Source organism: Lygodium microphyllum, chromosome 16 (genome assembly GCF_053477565.2).
Source record: "Lygodium microphyllum isolate KBCC chromosome 16, Lygodium_microphyllum_v1.1.10, whole genome shotgun sequence".
In the NCBI taxonomy this organism is placed as follows: Eukaryota; Viridiplantae; Streptophyta; class Polypodiopsida; order Schizaeales; family Lygodiaceae; genus Lygodium; species Lygodium microphyllum.
Genome location: NC_141150.1, coordinates 87,984,710 through 88,005,702, shown reverse-complemented (window position 1 = coordinate 88,005,702; position 20,993 = coordinate 87,984,710). Strand labels below are relative to the sequence as shown.

The following is a 20,993-nucleotide window of genomic DNA, read 5'->3' as shown; positions in this document are numbered from 1 at the left end:
TTACTTATAGTGTCTCTACTAGTTTGATTACAAATGTATTTGGGTAGATTACTAAATCTATACAAAATCTAGGATGCGCAACTGAGGACTCCAGCAAATATTCGAAACTCACCTTTATATTTATATCTAGCTCTACAACGAGAGCCACTTAGAAGGAATAAAAGCATGAAAGAGCTTATAACTATCAGAAGAAGTTCCAACAAAAGAATGTGGTTGTTGACGGATCGATGAGTTATACAATAGCATTTTATGGGATACCCATCGAGGCTTGCAACTTACATGCACATAAAGGGCCTAGATCTTCGATACAATCCCATAACTTGCGCTCTCTTTAGGGGCGAGTTAATGAAGGGATCAGCAAGCACTCTAGATTAGGCTTGGATATAACTATTTCTTTACGTTTTTAAATTTGTCAGTAGAAGTTTGCAAGGTAGATGGTCACTGGTGGTCATACCCGGACCTTAACTTCAAGTAGATGATAAATTATAGGAAAGAGTTGTACTGTTTTAATGGTGGACCTAGACCCATATCTATTTATGGTTCAAAGCTAACCGAGTGGAAATGGAAGACAGCTGTAGAAGCAGTGGGATCTAGCAATCGAGTGTGCCTGCGACATTCTCTTGCCACATCTTCTTGCATGCTTCGAGAGCCAGACACGAGCACCCCAACATTCTCACCGGCATATTGTTTAGCGAGTCCAACAAATATCTCTAGTACACATGTAGCGCAGTATGCGTGTGTCAGTCATACTCAAGAGATCATGATGAGAGAGAGAGAGAGATGTGAAGCATACGCAGATCACGTTGGGGAGTGTATATCAAGCATGAAAACAAAAGGCATATAGAGCTGTACCTTTCCAATGAGGCCTATCGCGAAGGTGCACTGGCGCACTAGCTGGGAGAGGGCTGGCGGCACTATATTTTGACTTTGCTACACGTAGCTCCTTCTCGTACTGTGATTAATCCGCAGGGTTTGCTGATCCAGTTAGAGCACCACAAAGCAACCACAAGCCCCCCGAATAGGGTGGTGCCCAGCAGCATGGACGCCACTATCAAGTGCACCCGACTGTAGTTGGGGAAGCTGCTGTCCGCGCCCTCCATGATGAACATGACGCTCGACAAACCCCAGCAGATGTAGAAACCCACAAGGGAGGCAAGGACGGTACACGCAAGTTGCAACCCATCCCGGTTGCCCCTTGCTACTGATGCCCGAGAGGGGACGATTAGGACCTTGTGAGGCAGCCGAGCTTGTCTTTGTGATAGAAGCACTCTTGTTCTCATGCGATAGTACTGGAAAGGTTGCCAGGTCTAAGACTTGGCTGATGGTGTGCTGCCCGTCTCCGTCAGCTGCTGTGCTGCTTAAACCGGGCATGATGCCTTTGTAGAGAGCGAGGAGAGGGGAGGTGATGTAGGCATGGACTTGAATCTGCAGGCCTTGCTCTTGGTAGCCCGGGAGGATCTTGTTGGGGTCGACGCTGTTGAGGACGCACAGTTCCTCCGGAGTCCTCACGCAATGCTAGAGCTGGATGGACGTGGTAAGATTCGCGTTCTTAAAGTCCGTCTTTTGTCGCAGTCTGAGTCGGTGCAGAACGTCTCGCAGGATAGCAAGCAAGGAGTCACACCGATACAGCCACCGACTAGCACCAGGCAAGGATACCTGAATCGTCATCATATCGAAACCATATTATTATAAGGGAGCTTGTTAAAAACTCTTAATGGGATTTGCTAAGGCCTGACACCTAGGTTACCAAAATCCATCAACCTGCACGATGTAAATTAAGTCATTAACACACTTCATGAAGATGTGTGAAGCTGGATACTTGTAATACCCAAATTAATCAACCACTGCCTCCGTTAAGCTATGAAAACATGATATAAAACTTGTGATTATAGTTATGGAGCCCTCTTACTTTAAATAGAAGCCCTCTTACTTTAAATAGAACTTGTGATTATAGTTATGGAGCCCTCTTGCTTTAAATAGAAGTCGATCTCATCTCCATAGGGCCCCTCCACACCAGCCTTGAATGAGAAAGGGCACCTAGCCATTGTTTCTAACATTATTTGCTTTTGCAAGCTCTTAGTCCACCCTCCCAACGGCTTGATTACTATTGAGAGCTCGGGCTTCTTGTCAATGGGTGTGGAGGTGAATGGGTGTGGCGGTGATGCTAAAGAAATGCCATTGGAATTTTCTAATCAATGATAGGCTTGGAAAACGGAAGTACGAGCTACTCAATGCATGGTATTCAAGACCTACAATCATGCACTCATTAAGTATATTTTATGTTGCTATCTATGAGGTAGGCTATAGTAGCTTAACTTTTGTCATTAATGCATTTGCATGTATCACTATTCCCATCAAACATCTTTTAAAGCTAGTTTTAAAAATTCCACTTTGAAGTTTCCAACTCATTTTCTATATTTTGTAACTCTTACTTGTTCTTATCAAAATTGAATCGCCTCTTAATTTTGAAACTAAACAAATTATAGCTTCCCAATGTTTTTCTCAACTTTAATAATTCATTTGGTGCTATAGCTTGATTTTTCTGTAATATTAGTATGAGAATTTCCAGATTTGTGATTATATGTTTTGATTCCACAATAATTTCCTAAAAGAAATTCAACCAATAACACTCATGATTTCCCTCAATTTATAAGGTATAGGCTACACTACAACAGAAACGAGGCATGGACGCGCATGTTAGACGCGCAAAGTCGGGCGCATCTATCATAGCGTCTATAAGTGCGTGTAAACGTGCGTGTAAATAGATGCAAATTGTGCGTCTATATATCTGCGCAAATAGACGCTAATATAGACACGCCAGCAGACGCACAATTATATAACCACCTAAAATTGCAATTCACATAATTAAAAAACCAAAGTTAATAATTATTTAACCACCTGATAAAAACCATAGAATTAAGAATACACATTGAATCATTGAATTAAAAAAATAAAGTTAATAATTACTCGAAGTACCATTGGCATCCTCGAAGTGAGCAAGGTCACCACAATCTTGGGTATTTCTCTTTTCATCTATACGTTGAGTTCGAAGATGTTTACCCTCACACCAAAGTGCATTGAATAATGTGCACTAGTCGTAAAAGATAAAAGATCAAACTAGACATGCTGGACCCTCACGCGGTGTTCAAATAACTAGACATGCTGGACCCTCACGAGGTGTCTGTAGCAAAATATACTGGGTAGATGAAAGAGCCCTTAAGCTATGGTACACTTACTTGGGCCTTAAAACAAAGATCAGCATTACTCCTACTCTAGACTTAGATAAAAGTGCCAGTGAAGACTCGAGTGTTTTATGGCTCGAGACTCAATCTATGAATGGAAAAACATCACGTCCACATCTAGGTTCTATCCCACCCTTCAAGTTCAAAAAGGGCATGGGGTTTGGAATTCCTGGCTTTTTTAAAGGCAAGCCAAAACCATTGAATAGTTTGATGGAAGGCCCTCCCTTTTTCTATTTTGAAAATGTTGAGAACGTTCCCAATTCAGAGTGGGAGACCATCAAACGGCATTTTAATGGCATAGATCCAGAGTTCACAGACTCTAGATATTTTTCAGCATGCTTTAGGCTGAGGTGGTTCTGTTTATAACCAGTAGATGGAAGAAGGTTGATCCTTCCCCCTGCTCCCATGACAATCTTTGAGGTGCTTCCGAAAACAAAGAAGTATTGGTCCCCATGGGATCCGAGAGAGAAGCTGAATTGCATAAACACACGGGGTGCCCCTAGCACTATATGTGGATTGATCAAAAAAATATTTTCTTCCCACAAAAAAAGCAAGATACCTTCTTATCTTCAACATGAGATTGTCCTGGCATGCAAAATATGGAACTTGGTTTGGGTCAGCCCAGGCCAAGCTGCCCCACTTGAACCCCATGAGATTGAGCTGGTGCTTGGATATGATCATGACCACACTTGAGGCTGCTCTACCCTTTCAGATCGATATGATGCATTGGGCAACTCATTTCAGGTCAATACTATTGCGTACAGTCTTTCACCACTGAAAGAATTATATCCGCAAGGTTTAACAGTTCTGCCCTTATTCTCAAGCCTTGGTGGGAAAGAAGCTAGTGGCATTGCACAAATTGGATATAATTTTGAAGGCTGTTGTTATTTAGGAATGATAAATGTAAAAACATAATAGCCAGCTAGTGGAACAAAACCTTACAAACAGGCCGATTTCAAATGGAGGATGATGTTAGAGATCTTACTGATGATAAGTTGGTTGAGATTGTGAATGCAGTGGGAAAGATTGACCTCATAATTGGGGGAAGCCCCTGCAACAATCTCTCAGGCAACAATAGAGTAAGCAGGGTAGGCTTGGGTGGCAAAGAATCCTATCTTTTGTTTAAATTTCCCAAGATTCTGAGTAGTTTAAAACATATCATGCAAGCAAGAGGTTACCTGAATATGACCAAACCTCTTAACAACTAGTAATTTTTTGAATAGGGCATGATTGGATGTATAGAGGACATAATTACACCTGGATCATATGCTAGGACATGATATACATGTATAGGATCATAGAACATGATATACATGTATATATGACATGATATACATGTATAGGGCATATACATGCATAGGACATGATATAAATTACTAACTTTACTTCTTTCTGAGTATTACAAATATACATCCAATCATTCAAAGCTAATTACATATATGCGATTTCATGCCCTATATACATCCAATCATGCCCTATACAAATGTGATTGGATAGGGCATGATGATTGGATGTATATATAAATCAAAGGTTGACTTGTGCATTTGCAATTTATATATATATATATATAGAACTAATCAATACACTCATATGTCTCATTTAATATTGTGCACTTAACCTAGCCATGCATGCCAATTCATAGCATGAGTAGATTGATGTAAATTAGTTGGCTTGTGCATATGCAAGCTATTCCAATCATGTCAAGGTGCACTTATAGCTCACATATAATTTTAGATAAGGTGGACCACATGTAACCAATGTGCACATGTCCTCTTTTCATCATCTTTAGCTAGTGTGTCCACTTATTGGTGACTAATACCAACAAGCCAACTACAAATCTCTTATCTATGAATTGTATAAGTAAATTAACTTGGTTAATTTTATGAGGCCAAGTTTTCCTTCCATGGACAGTGTGGTTGGCTATATTCTACTTCAAGGTTATAGAAACTTGTAGAAGTCAATGGAGCATCCTAAAAATGACGATACTTTAATTACTATATCAAGTCACTTCATGTACATATATTTGATTGATTGATGGATAATATGCCTTTCTCTATCTCTTTCGTGTACACCTTCATTGCATTATCTTTCTCTAGCTAAAAACCATTCGTGCTTTATCCACCTATTGATACGTAAGTGGGATAATATGCAATTGTAAGTGGGACATGGTCTAGTAAGTCACTACATATATATGTGCCAATTGACTTGCCAATGTGTTATCTCTTAATATCCTCAAGCTTTGTTATATATGTCACCACATAGGTCAATTGATTCCCTAAATGCATGTATTGATTCCTTAAATTGTTCCTGCGCGTCTGTAAGCGCGTGTAACAGGAATTATCTGCGCATATACATGCACCATTACACGCGCTGACAGACGCGCCACGCAAGTATAGAAAAATTTAAAAAAAGTTGTGGCTTTCTTTTCAAACCTGTGCTTTCTTGCGTTTTTTGCGCGTTTTCTGCAGTTCGAGCTCGACATGACTACTCTTGTCTATCTATCACTTCATGAAGACAATGAGGCAAGGAAATAAGAGTAAAAAGAGGACAGGAGAAAAGAAGATCCAAAGAGTAAAGAACAAGAGCCAAACAGCAAGGAAGAGAACAAGAAGCAACTTACCAAGGGAAGGGAGAAGGAGGACAAGGAGCTTGCAACCTAGCCACCGCCACCCGTTGGAACAAGCAAAGAAGGTGAGTTCTTCTTCTCTCTCTCAATCTTGTTTGATTTCTCTGTTTGTTTATCTCTCTCTTCTCTCTCTTCACATGCTGGATCTTGTCATCTATGGAGGTTTTTTAGCTTTGTTTTTTAAGCAAGTTTGAGAAGAAATGATGCGACTGTGCGCGTCTGTCAGCACGTCCAGATGACAGTGTAGACGCAGCTATAGATACAGAAATAGACGTGCTGACAGACGCCCACAGAGACGCGCTGACAGACACTCATAGAGACACAGGTGTAGATGCGGACAGAGACGCAGGTATAGACACTGTATGTAATATGTTTTATCTGCACAGGGTAATATGATTTTTCTTGTGTAGATGTAGAATCCTAGATCCTCCAGCACCCCATTCAACAAGGACCAATTCATGGTGGAGATGACCAATTATCTTGGTCGCCCTCCCACTGCAGATGAGGTTTTCAGTGTGATGTCTGGGACACCTATCACATCTTTGCCTACATAGGGATCAACTGAGGTACATGGATTGGTCGAAGCACGTGCATCTGCAGAAGCACGTGTATCGAGTGAGGTAGAGGGTAGTGCACGTCGAGGGAGGAGGGAGAGTGGTGCGGGAGGACGAGGAGGTCGAGGGCTTTGTGGGGGTTGCCTAGGTGGTGGCTCTCGATCACCCTCACTGGAAAATGAGAGAGGTGAGCCTCCACAAATGTACTACTCTATCACTGATGTTGATGGTATCTTGCATGACTTTGAGGGGAGGGAAGTGATAGCCTACTTGAGGAGTGTCGTGCATGCCACATACAAAGATTGCATGATTCCCTTCAAGCACCAAAAAAATGGTTTGTGGCAAGAGGTGCTGCGGGCAGTACATAAAAGGTACCCTAATCCCAAGAATTCACAATTCTCAGATGATTGGGGACGGTCAAATGTAAGAGACGCGTTTCATAACAAGAGGTCTCACCTTATGACGCGCCAAGGAGTCATTGCGGAGACAAGAGCAGGGGCGCCCTGGATATGGCCAACCACCCAATTGCCACCGCAAGGAGTGGAAAGAGGCCAAGAAGAGAGCAACGGAGAAAATGACAAGTCGCCAGCATGCAGAGGCGTGGCGTATCCAGATGGCAACCATGGGATCGTCGCATTATGGATCGGGTGGCAGGGAGTCATGGGAGGCTGAGTTTGTAAGTATTATTTGATTTCTTTTTTTAAATTAAATTTTGTAACTTGTTTCACTTCATTATGTAGTGTGTTTTAATACATTGAATGTTCAAATTGTTTTGTAGTATCATATCGTTGGTAGGATGCCTACTCCTAGAGAGGTAGGCTACCATCGAGGTCATAACCGGGCATCCACTTGGCAGCATTTCTACGAGGAGGGACTCATCATAGAGGAGCAATATAATCGCGCCATGAGGATTCCACCACCAGAAGTGGTATGTTTTATTTTTTACATGAAAAGTATAGATAACTCTAATTTATTGTTTGTAATGGTATTTATATACCTTAATCCTTTGTGTAGGCGAACCCTAATGCAGTTGAGGATAGCGAAGGGGGGACTAGCAGTAGCAGTGGCGGCAACGGCAGCGGCACAGACAACGGTGGTGGTAGCGATGACATTCCTTGAATAATCTCAATTCACTTAATTATAAAGATAAGTCATTGGTACAATTTTGTGATTGCATATTGCCACTACTTCATTGTAAAACAAACAAACACACACACACACACACATATCCACACACGTGCCAATGGTGGTGGTACTCCTATTAATGTATACATTTGTGTTTTTTGCTCTTCTATAGTATCTAAGATATATACTTCTCTATCTCTATTTAAAAGTATTAACCTTGCTATGCTGATATGGTTGCATTTGCACCTTGTTGCATGATACTATACAATTATTGCTAGACTATAATTGTCTAGTTATAGAAAGAGAAAGCACTCTTGCTACATAATATTCTTTTATAACTGCATTACAAATGGATTCTTGCATTTTTAAGCTTAGTGGCACCATTTTCTAATGCTACACAATAATTTATCCAATTCATGGATTCAAAAGATGCCAGAAATCTTTATATGCACTAGACTACATGGATTTTATGTGTGTCTTGTAGGAGCATTCCCTTACATCAAAATATTAATTTGGTTTAATTGGACATAGCATTTAAAATTGTCTTTTTCACATTCATTTTCAAACTTATTTTACCTTACTTCACACTTTCCACAATTATAAAGACTAGCACATATTATTCTGGCATGAATATACATCCAAGTAAATATATTAGTCAAAGAATTAGTGGTAGCCTAGTTGGACAATGTTTCATGGGTTCGATCCATGGCATCACAATTGAAAGCATTAGAAAAAATCAAGATATAAATTCAAGTTAATTAAAAACATAAAAAATAATTTTTAATCATGTGCACTAGAAGAGTGAGCGAGTAGACTAGCATATGATAATGGCTTGACTTGAATCAATAAGGTTTCGAGCTAGCTTCAACTCCATGGCACCACACTCTAGAATCTCGGCAGAGAGCACATCGACAGATCGAAGAGATTGGAGCATGTGGAGGAAGTGATCCACCATGAAAAGAAGGACAGGAATGATGAAGAAGTGGATGCTCTCAATGTAGTGGTACATCTGAAACACCACAAACACAATATAGAGGTGGTGCACACCAACCATCTTCTCTGAAAGTAGGCGAGCAATGTCACCTACATCACGAGGCCTACCACCAAGGCTACAACCCCTGCCACTATGACACAGTGCTCACCTTCCTCATCCCATTCCTTAATCTACTTATAACAAACAATATTAGTATTGTTATTACTGTTACAAAGAATTATTACAATGAGCTACATCTACTTTTTCATAAAGATATCCTAGTTTACACAACTTTGAACTACCTCACATTTTTCCCAATTTACATTCCATATAATACTCACGAGTGTGTTGATAACATTAGAGTAATTATATGAACTATATCTATAATCTATTTCTATATTATACTTCTATATATTATTGAAACTTTTTAACACATACCAGTTGTAACCCTCCCCCCCCCCTCCCCCCAAAAAAAAGAAACATTGGGGATGCCACAAGTTAACTATCTAGCCCCCAAGGTCAGTCGTTTAGCATCGGCAACCAAAAGGCCTTGGTGGAGAGCCATCTCTCTCTCTCTCTCTCTCTCTCTCTCTCTCTCTCTCTCTCTCTTTGCCATAAGGTCAACTAGGACATGTAGGAAGTTAATGGAGAGAGAGAGAGAGCTCTCTCTGCCATAAGGTCAATTAGGACATGTAGAAAGTTAATGGAGGGGAAGAGTGTGCCATGAGGTCAAATAGGACATGTAGGAAGTTAATGGAGAGAGAGAGAGCTCTTTCTGCCATAAGGTCAAGTAGGACATGTAGGAAGTTAATGGAGGGGAAGAGTGTGCCATGAGGTCACGTAGGACATGTAGGAAGTTAATGGGGAGAGAGAGAGAGAGAGAGAGAGAGAGAGAGAGAGAGAGAGAGAGAGAGAGAGAGAGAGAGAGAGAGAGAGAGAGCTCTCCCATAAGATTAAGTAGGACAAGACAAGCCATAGAGAGCTCTCCCATAAGATCAAGTAGGACAAGACAAGCCAAAGAGAGCGCCTCTTCCATAAGATCAAGTAGGACAAGCAGTGGCTTGACCTACTTGATCTTATGGGAGCTCTCTCTCTCTCTCTCTCTCTCTCTCTCTCTCTCTCTCTCTCTCTCTCTCTCTCTCTCTCTCTCTCTCTCTCTCTCTCTCTCTCTCCCCCATTAACTTTATACTTGTCCTACTTGACCTTATGGCAAATAGAGAGAGGGAGAGGGAGAGAGAGAGAGGGAGAGTTAATTGGTGCATGGCGGCTAATTCCTTTTGAGGAGGTCAAATACTAATATTTTTACAGTTACTTAACAATTTTTACTTTATTATTACTAGTATTATGAAAACCAAAATTTTATTGATATATTGTTCAAAATTTTTACATTAGCTTAATGATTTTTAATATTATAATAGTAATATTAATGTTGAAATGAAAATTTATATTAGATTCTTAATTTCAAAAATATTAATAATGGTCCTTCATCAGGATCTACACGTGCCTTGGCTAGATTGCCCAAACACCCACCCATTCTCTTACACGATCAACTGATCACCCACTCATGCGCATACACACCCATGCATGTGTCAATAACACTAGTGCAATGCACTGGCTTGGTGCTTTGCATGTAGCCTAAACATGAAGAGCTTAGTACCTACTATTATATGTTAGACATTAGAGCCTAAACATGAAGAGCTTAGTACCTACTATTAACACTTTCTACCTTGTGAGCTTGGTTCACAAAGCTACGGTACACCATGTATCCCACCCCATGGAAGGTTAGCATGGACAAGTTTAGTGTGGCTAGCGATATGTGATACTTGATTGCATGCTCAAATGGTAGCCTGATTAACTAGAGAAATGAAGATCCCCTTGACACAAGAATCCAAAGTAATGAGAAAGGGATCATGGAAAACTTGGCCATGTGTCTCAAGACTTGCATCCACTTAGTAAGAGATCTGCAGTAATCATTCAATGTATGATCAACCTTCATACCAAGATACTTTGTGGCATATATTAAGTTATCAATTAGCAGCACGATGTCGTATTGCTGCGCATTCGAGGTGTGTAAACCACCCAAAAGTCATGTGTGTGATTTGAAACTTTGTACATACTTAGTTGTTATGTTTGCTCTTTCATTCTATGCCGAAGATGGAGAAGAATAAGGAATTTTGGTAGACTGGTAACCCGAGATGCAATCTCATGGGCTACACTTATTTCAAGATATGCCGATTATGGGCTTTGTGAGGATGTTTCCAATAATTACAAATGGATGAGGCTTATCAAGTATTTGACAGACTTTCAGAACAAGGGAACGAAGTCAGTTTGGGTTTGAATGCCATACATGTAGGTAAACTTAATGAAGTTGGGACATCATCCATGTATCTGTTCCTCCCTACTTGTCATGGTGCGCCCCTTATTGGATGAAGAGGGAACTATGCAAGCTTGTGCTGTTTGGTTGGACTGTATTTGAGCCAGACTCCACCATTTCCAATGAGCTAGCTGGTAGTCCGAGGAAGATATAGAAGAAAACCTCACTTGTGACCCAATTGGTCATATCGTGGTTCTGCTGCTTCTTGTCAAAGTTCATTGGTATATGCTGTTGTGACTAAGAAATTGCTTTGATGCAAAGGATAATGATTTGATTAATGACTGGCACTTTGGTCACCATCTTGTGATGTAATGACAATCCAAAAAGATTGGTTTGGACCGTGCTCATATGACAGTGCTTGCTTTCTTTTATCCTTCAACCTATATTTCGGAGGAGGAACAGGGTCTAAAAAAGGAAGAAAAGCAAATGGCTATTTTTGAAAAGGGAGCTTTTTGAATCGAAAAGAAAGAGGGAAAAGCAAGGAGCCTGGAAAAGGGAAGGAAGGAGGACAATACTCTGCGCAGAATAGGAAGGAAAAAACGGACGACACAGTCGGAAGCAGAAGCTCGCACACAGCCTTATCTTACACCTCCGGGGTTTCCATGGGCCCGTTTAGGCCTCGCGAGATTCTCAGCATTGCCGTCTGGCCGAATCACCAGTGATCTTCTAGGTGCGTTTTTCCTCTCCATCGTAGCGCAATCCAATCTGAAGGAGGATGGCTGGGTATGGCGATTATAATCAGAAGATCGATTACGTGTTCAAGGTCGTGCTGATTGGTGACTCAGCGGTCGGAAAGTCGCAGCTTCTCAATCGTTTCGCTAGGAATGAGTTCACTCTCGACTCCAAAGCCACTATAGGTGTGGAGTTTCAGACCAGAACAATCATGGTGGACCACAAAACCATCAAAGCTCGATGAAGAGAACCCGGCTGCTGCAGTAACTGAGGATTTGCACTTTGAAGACCCATTGATTATCATGCTTAAGACAGAAAAAGGAACAGCTCAAGCAGACAGGAGGGCCAGACCCTGTGGGCTGCACAGGCAAATTCTGTAAAAGAGAATGATGTTTCTGCGATTCTGGAGAACCTCTGGCTCTGTGTGTCACACGCCCCAGAGAAAACTTCCCCCCCCTTGTGTGGGTTTAAGCGGACGATGCTGGAAGAAGACGATGGAGGGAGACGAGCTTTGAGGATGAGAAAGACAAAGGAAAGAAGGCCGAGATGACGGAAGGAAACAGGAAGGTTTTACTTCATCAATAAACACTAAGGCATATTCAACTTTGGAGCCAATAGGACCTGACGAAAATCGATCTCAGTAAAAGGGCGATTATTGAAAGGGCGATTATTGCATTCCGAAGATAAACTACTCGACAGGATGTACTTTGATTGCTGCAGGCTTCTTTGCAACGAGCAGGCCAATATTCAGGCGCAGAAGATCTGTACTGGCAGTTGCTCTCTGGGATCGTCTTCAATGATGGCCGTCTGGCTTATTGGGTCAATCAAAACGTATGTGAAGGATGCTTCATGCTACCCGTCAGTGCATTATCTATAGTTTGGCTTGAGGATCCTGAGAATCCAATGTGGGCATCTATCTCAACAGGATTTTGTGGTGGTACTCATTTGACTAATACAAAAGAAGCTAAATCTTTTGCACTATTCTCTGGGGATGGATTGAATCCATAGTGATTCAGCAAATCAGAGATGAGCTACCTGTTTATGCTAAGGAGGCAAGTTTGGCTGAGGCTAAATGCGTCATGGAACTTCGTGCTGTTTTTGGTAAGGCTTATCCAGATTCAGTTTGAGTAATTGCTATAGGGAGTCCAGTCGAGGATCTGCGTTATTGGAAGTGGGTAGTATTGATTTGGATGTGCGTTTGCTGAAGATGACAAAGGATCGAACAGAGACCCTGGTGTACAGAATTCATGCTGTGCATAATTCAAAATATGAGCTTTCAAATGTTTATTAAACAGAGAAAGACGGGCTTTCAGAAATCCATTGAGCTCTTCTTTGTAAACTTCTCCATTGACTAAAGATTAATGTCCCAATGCCTAACTGGATTGATGCTGAATTATGAACCACGAATCTTTTGTAAAATTCTGGAGCTAACATATAGAACACTTGACGACAATTTGATTACAGAATTGCAATACTATCCTATCTAAATAAGAATTCTGCATACAAATTATCTTGGTGTTTCTTATACAGTACCAACCAACGGATTTCTTTTTTTTGAAATAGCAAGAAAGGACGTGAAGAACTTCAGTTTTTGAATAACCAGTTGGTTATTAAATCAGATTTGATTCCTTTGTGAAGCTGAAGCTGTTGATGTTGATTAAGGTTGTAAATGTCACACTTGATTGATCTTCTATCCTGAAATTTAACAAGGACTTCTGAAGTTGCGACATTGCTTTCGAAACCCTTCGACAACGATCTTTTGTGTATAGGCATGTATACAAAACAACATGTTAATGATATTTCATTTAGAGATAAATTACAATGAGATGGTTTGGAATTTCTCAGTGCTGACTCCAAATTGATTGTCATAGTCCTTTAAGTGTAGGTAGGTCAATCTACCTAAGCTATATGCCACCAAAAGGAAAATCACCAAGATGAATAACACCCCTCCTCCTGTGAGCACACCTAAGAGGCTCCTCACCCATATTGGATATGTCACAATGCTAGGTCGTGTGCTCTTTCTTCTCATGCAGCTGATGAACATAGGTATTTCTCATTTATAATAGTAGAATTTATCTAGATAGGTATAATAATCTATACTACTTATTTTCAAATCTACTAAACTTGACAAAAGAGAAACTTAAGCCTATATGCATGTGATAGATGCATCCCAATGTTTTCTTTTCTTTTTTTAACTTTTATCTATGTTTTTAATAGATTCCTCTCTCTCTCTCACATCTTGCATGAAATTGATGCATCCAAATCTTTTTTTATTATCTTTTTTCTTCTTTAATTTTCTCTACCTTTCGAATAGACTCCTCTCTGTCTGTCTGTCTGTCTGTCTGTCTCTCTCTCTCTCTCTCTCTCTCTCTCTCTCTCTCTCTCTCTCTCATCTTGCACACAAGAGCTTGCATGTGCATCACCTATGGATGATTGCTTGAATTATATGCACCATCTCTCTACTTTTTTAAAGTTTCATCTCTCTCTCTCTCTCTCTCTCTCTCTCTCTCTCATCTTATATGGAATCAAAGTATTCCAAACCTTTTTTATTATTTTGTTTTCCTATGATTTGTGATATAAGTTTTCAAGTTTATGTATTAAATTAGAGCAATCAATGCACACAATTTGCACTTGCAAGCATTAATCAAGTGCTAATGTGCAAAACATAAGTGAGGATCACACCCAATGAGTGCAACTTGACTATACCTAGGTGTTTATGTTCATTCTTAGGATAGTTCAATTGGTGTAAATATGGCCATTGCCCTTTAAACCATTATAAGTAAAACTGATCAAAGTTCCTCAAATGAGTTTTGTGGGGTTAGAAAGTAAATTGAGAGAGAGACAGAGAGAGAAGAGGGAGGGAGGTAAACACCATCTCATTACAATAGCCCTAATGACATGTCTAAAGAACATTAATTTACAAGTGCCTAGTGTGTGCCATCATTGTATTCATGTATGCTTACATGTTGTTGCTCATGTTGGAGGTAGCTTTATCGATCCTCATTCTTAAGTTGACCACAACAAAGGTGAGCAAGGCCACATGATGAAAGGGGCTCCTTGGTAGATCAAGATGGAACCTACATTGAATGAGATAAGGTTGATTGCCATGTGGACTTTTGTAACATTAGTCATAAATGATTATATTTGACATATACTTGGTAACACATATGTCCTATGTGTGTGTTTGTATAATAATATCTTAGGAAACTAAAAGAATTTTCGAATTTGCATGGAATTCACTAGAAAATTTCTTTCTATTCTTTTGAAGTGTGGTGAAGCTTCTTTCAAGATAATATTATTGGGCCTACTCAATCCATTCAACCTTAATTTTGATACATTTCACAAAAATATGTAATTTACAAAACTTGACCACTAAAATCCTTCCTGAGTTTAATTTTACGTACGTAGTCATCATCACAATGAAATTCAGCAGAGTAACCGACCACCTCGTAACTACAAATAATCCCTGTATTGGTGTGTGGATAATCACGAGTACAATGAAACTGGGCGTGAGTCGAGATGATGCAGGAGGATAAGGGACTGTAGTGTTACCGTAGCGGCCGTCTGTGCGGAAGAACTTGGAGTGGATGTGCTCTTGTAACTGGTCCACGTATTTGGTGGTGGCGGAAGGCGCACCTGGCTCACTTGAGACGAACCACCAGAGCACCCACACACAGCACGACGCCATGATAAGCGACCAGATGACCCTGCTGGCAATCGCCAGCCGCCTAATCTGGCGTCGCACATGACCATCGTCTCCATCGCGATACAACTCATGTGCACCTGCATTGCCTTGCCCTAAGGTTGATCCATCAACACCACTATACCCATCATATTGCTGATAATGCTGCGCTAGCTAGTCTTGTACTGCCTTGTCCGCCATGCAGGTTACTGCTACTATCCTTACAAAAATGCAATGATCACAGGCTGCTATATTGGCAGGTCCCCCTGCGGCCTCTCTCCATGATCGGCCCGATCGAGCAGCTCAATTGTCTAAATAACGGATGCACTTTGGGTTGATCCACATCGTCGTCTGTGGCAACCACGAGTTATACAGGCCTATAGTATGGTTATGGTTGACCGTTTACTATTCTGCACGGAAAGCATTTGCAGCTGAGGTGGCTCACATTTAGAGCAAACATTATTCCTTAAATCTTTCTTATTCTTTGGCTTCCTTAATACTCGTCTGACCCAGCCAATTCCACTGTCTCATGATTGTGAAAGCTCGTCAATGACAAGACTAATGGTCCAGCGGGAAAGGATCCTTTCCAATGAGTCTCAAGTTTATATGCTCGAAGGGTTTAGGGTTTGTGCTAAGGAAGCTTAGCGATGGCTTGAACAGAGTCTTTCCGAGGTTAATCAGGGCGTAACTATGAGGGTTACGCCCTCTCTCTCTCATAATGACATCTCCAGTCCAATCACTTCAAGCGAATCCGGACGCGTGGGGGGTCCCATCTCAGCTGCCTCTCCCCCGCAGTCTCGTCCTCGACAACTCACCTCACGTTTCCCTGCCACAAGGTCTGGCTTAGAAGGTGCCACAACAAACTCTCCACCACTTACTATATAGAAAGTTCACACTATAACTAGGAAGAATAACAACCAAACTAGGAAGAAATATGTAGAATTTTCTAGTTATAACTACATAATTTTGTCATCACGAATCTCTTCTAACTAGTAAATCTCTAGATAGTATCTAGAAAATTGAAGCCTTATCTAGTAACATTATCTAGTAAGTTATTGTATATCTAGTAACAATATCAACATAACTAGGAAATTTTAGTTTTCACTAGTTATAACTGGCAAGTACTATCATCTAACTAGGAAATTATAGATAGTCTTTCAAGTTAGTTTAGATTCATGATTTTGCTAGGTATAACTAGTAAATAAATATTAGTTGATTAGAAATTTACATTTGTATATTACTCACTTATAAGCGGAGCTTTTGATTCCACACTCGGGGGGTTCACCTTATATATATTCTCTATATAACGTGCGTTCATGGCCTATTTATAAATATCTTAATCTATGAATTTTTCTTGAATAAAACACAACCCTTTTCTATTCAATCTATAAGTAACCACTTTATATGATACCCTTTTGTATGTAAAAAATATATAAAAATGGTATTTTAAAATCCCCTATTTTGAACTCACGTTATATATACATATATTCATGAGTGACCCCCCTCCCCCCCCCCTCGAGATTCCACACTTAGAGCTATACTCACTAGTCTGTGTAACCTATGCTTAGTCTAGCCTATCCATAGCTTATACCTAGCCTAGCTTATACATTAGGCATAGGATAAGCATATGCTAGGTTAGGCATTGGCTTGATATAAAGTAAGAACATTCTATGCTATGCATTAGAATACAACCTATATCAGGCATTTTCTAGGCACAAGGTAAGCATAGAATAGGATAGGGTTGTGCTAGGTGTTGGCTCCTAGCATATGCTTACCCTATGTCTAAACTATGCCTAGATTATTCATAAACATAGGATAGCCTTAACCTCTTCCTAGAATATGCTTAGACTATGTATAAGCATAGGATTGGCTTATGGTATGCCTAGTTATTGACTAACTTGCCATATGTGTACCCTATGCCTACCCCTTGTGTATCTTAGACATACACTGGCCACTCTATGGCCTCTATTAGTTTATCTGTATGAGGAGCCTATGCATATACCTTGCCTATATCACTAATCCAATCTAAGCCTAAGCGTAAGCTTAAGCTCTACCGTACTACAAGCCTAGCCCTAACACTAACCTTTAATGTAGTCTAAGCCTTGTATATATTGAGTCTAATTCTAATTTAAGGTAAAGAATATAGAGAGTAAGATAGGCTTACACATCATCTGTCACTTCTATAAAATTAATTTGTATTTAGTTATTTTGTGGATTCTCATTAAATTTGGCCTATTTGTAGTACAGTTCTAACTTTTTATATGTGTGATGGTTATCATATTGTGCTAGACAAACGATAGTAGGAAATTAATTTGTTTTGTACTTCTGGTGAGCAAATAACTAGACAAGTATGGAGATGTAATGATTGTAATATTGATCACTAATGGAGTGCAATGTGAAATTATTATTATTATTATTGAAACTATTACCACATGAAGCTATTTATATGCTTTAGCTTTAAAGTGATTGTACTCATCTATTTAGAGTACATTGTTGTTTCTATTTTCTTTATATTATTCATATTCATTAAATTTTTAATCAATTAATCTTAATTATAATATTAAAAATAAAATATATAAGCTAATTTTAGGCTTATGCTAGAACTAATCATTTTGAGTGTGATCGCAATCATTGCGATCAGTCATCCTCATTTACACTATTTGCTAGTTGTATGCTTTTGTAATTAATTAGGCTCAATTTGCCATTGCAATGATTGCTTCAATACCATCGAGTTGATTCTTACACATGGTCTATGATCACAGCAACAAAGTAATGGTTGAAATATTGGTAGTGAACCACTAAAATATTACACCACATACTCCAGAGATTATCTTAGGGGATTGATCATTAGCAAGATTAGTTGAAGAAGTTGATCTCTCACTTGTGCACAAGTAACTAGCTTATTGACGAGTGGTGTGTCGTTCCAATTGCATCAAGTAGCATTTTTCTCACTTAGCTATTGGTTAAGGTGTACATGGCATCTCCCCTATATCATAAGTACCTACATGAGTCTCCCCTTGTAACATATCTACAAGCTATCAATATTGTATGGGTATATATTTGCATCAACCATGGCTATGCATGAGCATTCAATATATTACCCCTGAATCACAATGTGTTTTCCCTCTTCATTATGAAGACCACACATTACCTTTTTCTCCCAACCACTTAATCACCTTAGTCCACTCAACTACTATGCAAATACGCCACATGATTGTTTAGCCACATTGGAGCACTCAGTCACTTGAAGCACGTCCTAACTACTTGGAGCACTTTGACCACATGTTTAATTATGCAAAAATTCAAGCATACTCTTCCATGTGCACATATTCAATCACATAATTACGTAATTGCACAATCATGCACTTTATTTCAACTCACCTGACCATCTCCACTCTCTTACCCTTGATCATGAGGCACCCTCTGACCACATCAAGAAATTCATTTTTCTAATCAAATAGCCTCATTCAACAATTTAGGCCACATTAGGCACTCATGAATCACTCTAGGTAGTAGCGTAAGCACATGATTATACAATACTTAGACACTATACCAGCATCACACTCTACTACTTAGTGCTCATAGCATAGTGATGTGGATAGTTTTGGGAATGGGGATGTGGACTAGAATTACCCTCCTTTGTCACCATCAAAGAGGGCTCTGATAAGTGGATGAGATTGGGATGTGGATTGGTTTCAAGATAAGCTAGGACTTGGATGGCAAGCTAGAAAATTGCCATCCCATGTCATTATGGCTCATAGCATTTTACTAAAAGAACACCTTAGCCACTCGATTACTTAGACATATTGAAGCACATGATTACCTTATGCACTTAGGCAATATATAAGGCCAAATCTGCACGATTTTTGGACAAGAGTGTAAACACTTTCACACATTGTAGATGCATTTGTACACACACTTTCAAGTACCTTAGGATAAGAACTATGGTACAAGGCCTTTGGGGCACTTTGTACATGTGTGAGAGTAAGACGCAATACATTAGTCTACTCGTACATATCATGTCTAGAGAAATTTTGTGCGAGTGTGGACACACAAGTACATCTGTGTAGAACATCTGGTATGCATTGTGTAGAGCACACTTTTATTTTATTTGAAATCTTCTTCAAGCTTTTATGTGGTTCTTTGAATATGATATAGCTCTCTTATAGATTAGGAACCCTTCACATTAGCAAATGTTATAGGAAAAAAGATAGCATGAAATCTATTGATTTCAGTGGGGATTAGAAGAATAAGGGTATATAGCACATGAAAGATAGTGTGGAAGAAGAGGTTTTACTAATGGCTAGTAGGGTTTTGCATGTTTTCTACCTAATTAGCTATCAAGCCAAATAAGCTTTGTAGAACCTCCATTGAGGCAACATGATGCATATAGATATCATCAAGATAAGGTTTCTTAAAAAGGACATTTGTGTTGGTATTGCCCAGCTCTATGTGTATTCCAAGTGTGTTGCACTCGCAAAAGGAAAAGAAGTGTTTGACAAGTTCCCAATACCAAACAGAGTCTCTTGGAGTGCCTTGATCACTAGAGATAGGCAAAGCATGGACATGGTGCTAGATCTTTGAGATGTTTTGGCAACATTTCAGAGGTGTGTCTACAAATTTGGTCACCCATACTTGCATTATGAAAGCTTGTATCAAAGAAAAGAAAAAAGGTATATACCAAGGTACACAAATTGGGGCATATTTAGTCACGTTTGGTTGCATCTTCGAGGCATGTGGATGCATAGAAGGGCTGAGAAATACACATGATATAGTAGTTGTGGCATTGTATTGGTAGATATGTGCATTGAACTTAGCTTGCTTGCAAAAGCACAAGAAGTGTTTGATAAGTTGCCAAGTTGAAATTTAGTTAGCTTACTAACCAAGCTAATGAAAGCCAAACTTGAAGGCTTTGATTATATATTGCACAACTCTTTACATCTCATATTTCTCGTTGTTTAGAAGATTTGTTCCATAAAAGAGGTTGTGAAATAAACTAGTTTTTCAAGTTGAAAAGTGCTAGAATTGTAGGGATGGGCCACTCGTATTAGTTGTTTTACCTTAAAGATGCAGCTGCACATATGCATGAATCGAGGCTTGCTATTTTAGGTACGAAAAATAATATTGAGGACTAGCTATAGAGGATATGCATGATCTCGCACAAATAAAAAAGTCATAGAAGTTTGCAAGTGTAAAGTGGAGCTCACCATTGTAGAGCCACCTTCACTGATTTATGAGTATGATGTCCTATGAACCATGGCAATGTTTATGCCCCTTATTAATGGTCCTATTGAATTGTGCTCCTAATGTTGTCTTGTGTTTTTGTAGAAAAACCATGGAAATATTTATGCCCCCCATGAACTCTAGAAAGGCTAATGTTGAAGGATTACATGTTCGTGTGAGAAAGGGGGATGACGGGAGAAAGAACTCTTTCTATTGGCCATGCACTAAATATTGGATGGATTTTGGAGCACTAATTAATAGTGCTAGGTTACCATCACCAATCTAGACAAGGTGCCTCAAAAAGATCGTTTGCTGTGGAGGTGGGGACCTTCATCCTCATGTGAGGGATCGCTTGGGAAAGGGTGCAGCTCGAAGAGACTATTGCTAGTCATAACAGGAGGTGGAGTTGCTGGAATGTTAATGGGAAGCTATTTGAGGACATGAGTTTTCGGATCAATAGTTGTTCCCTTCTCCTCGCAATTTTATTAGCATTGCCCTTTAGGGCATATGCTAGTAAAATTG

The 20,993-nt window shown here is 39.8% G+C and overlaps 1 pseudogene; it reads right to left on the bottom strand.

Annotated features, from left to right (window-relative positions):
• Positions 1–914: 914 nt before the first annotated feature.
• Positions 915–10,447, bottom strand: LOC148023081 (ferric reduction oxidase 6-like; annotated as a pseudogene).
• Between the last annotated feature and the right edge of the window lie 10,546 nt (positions 10,448–20,993).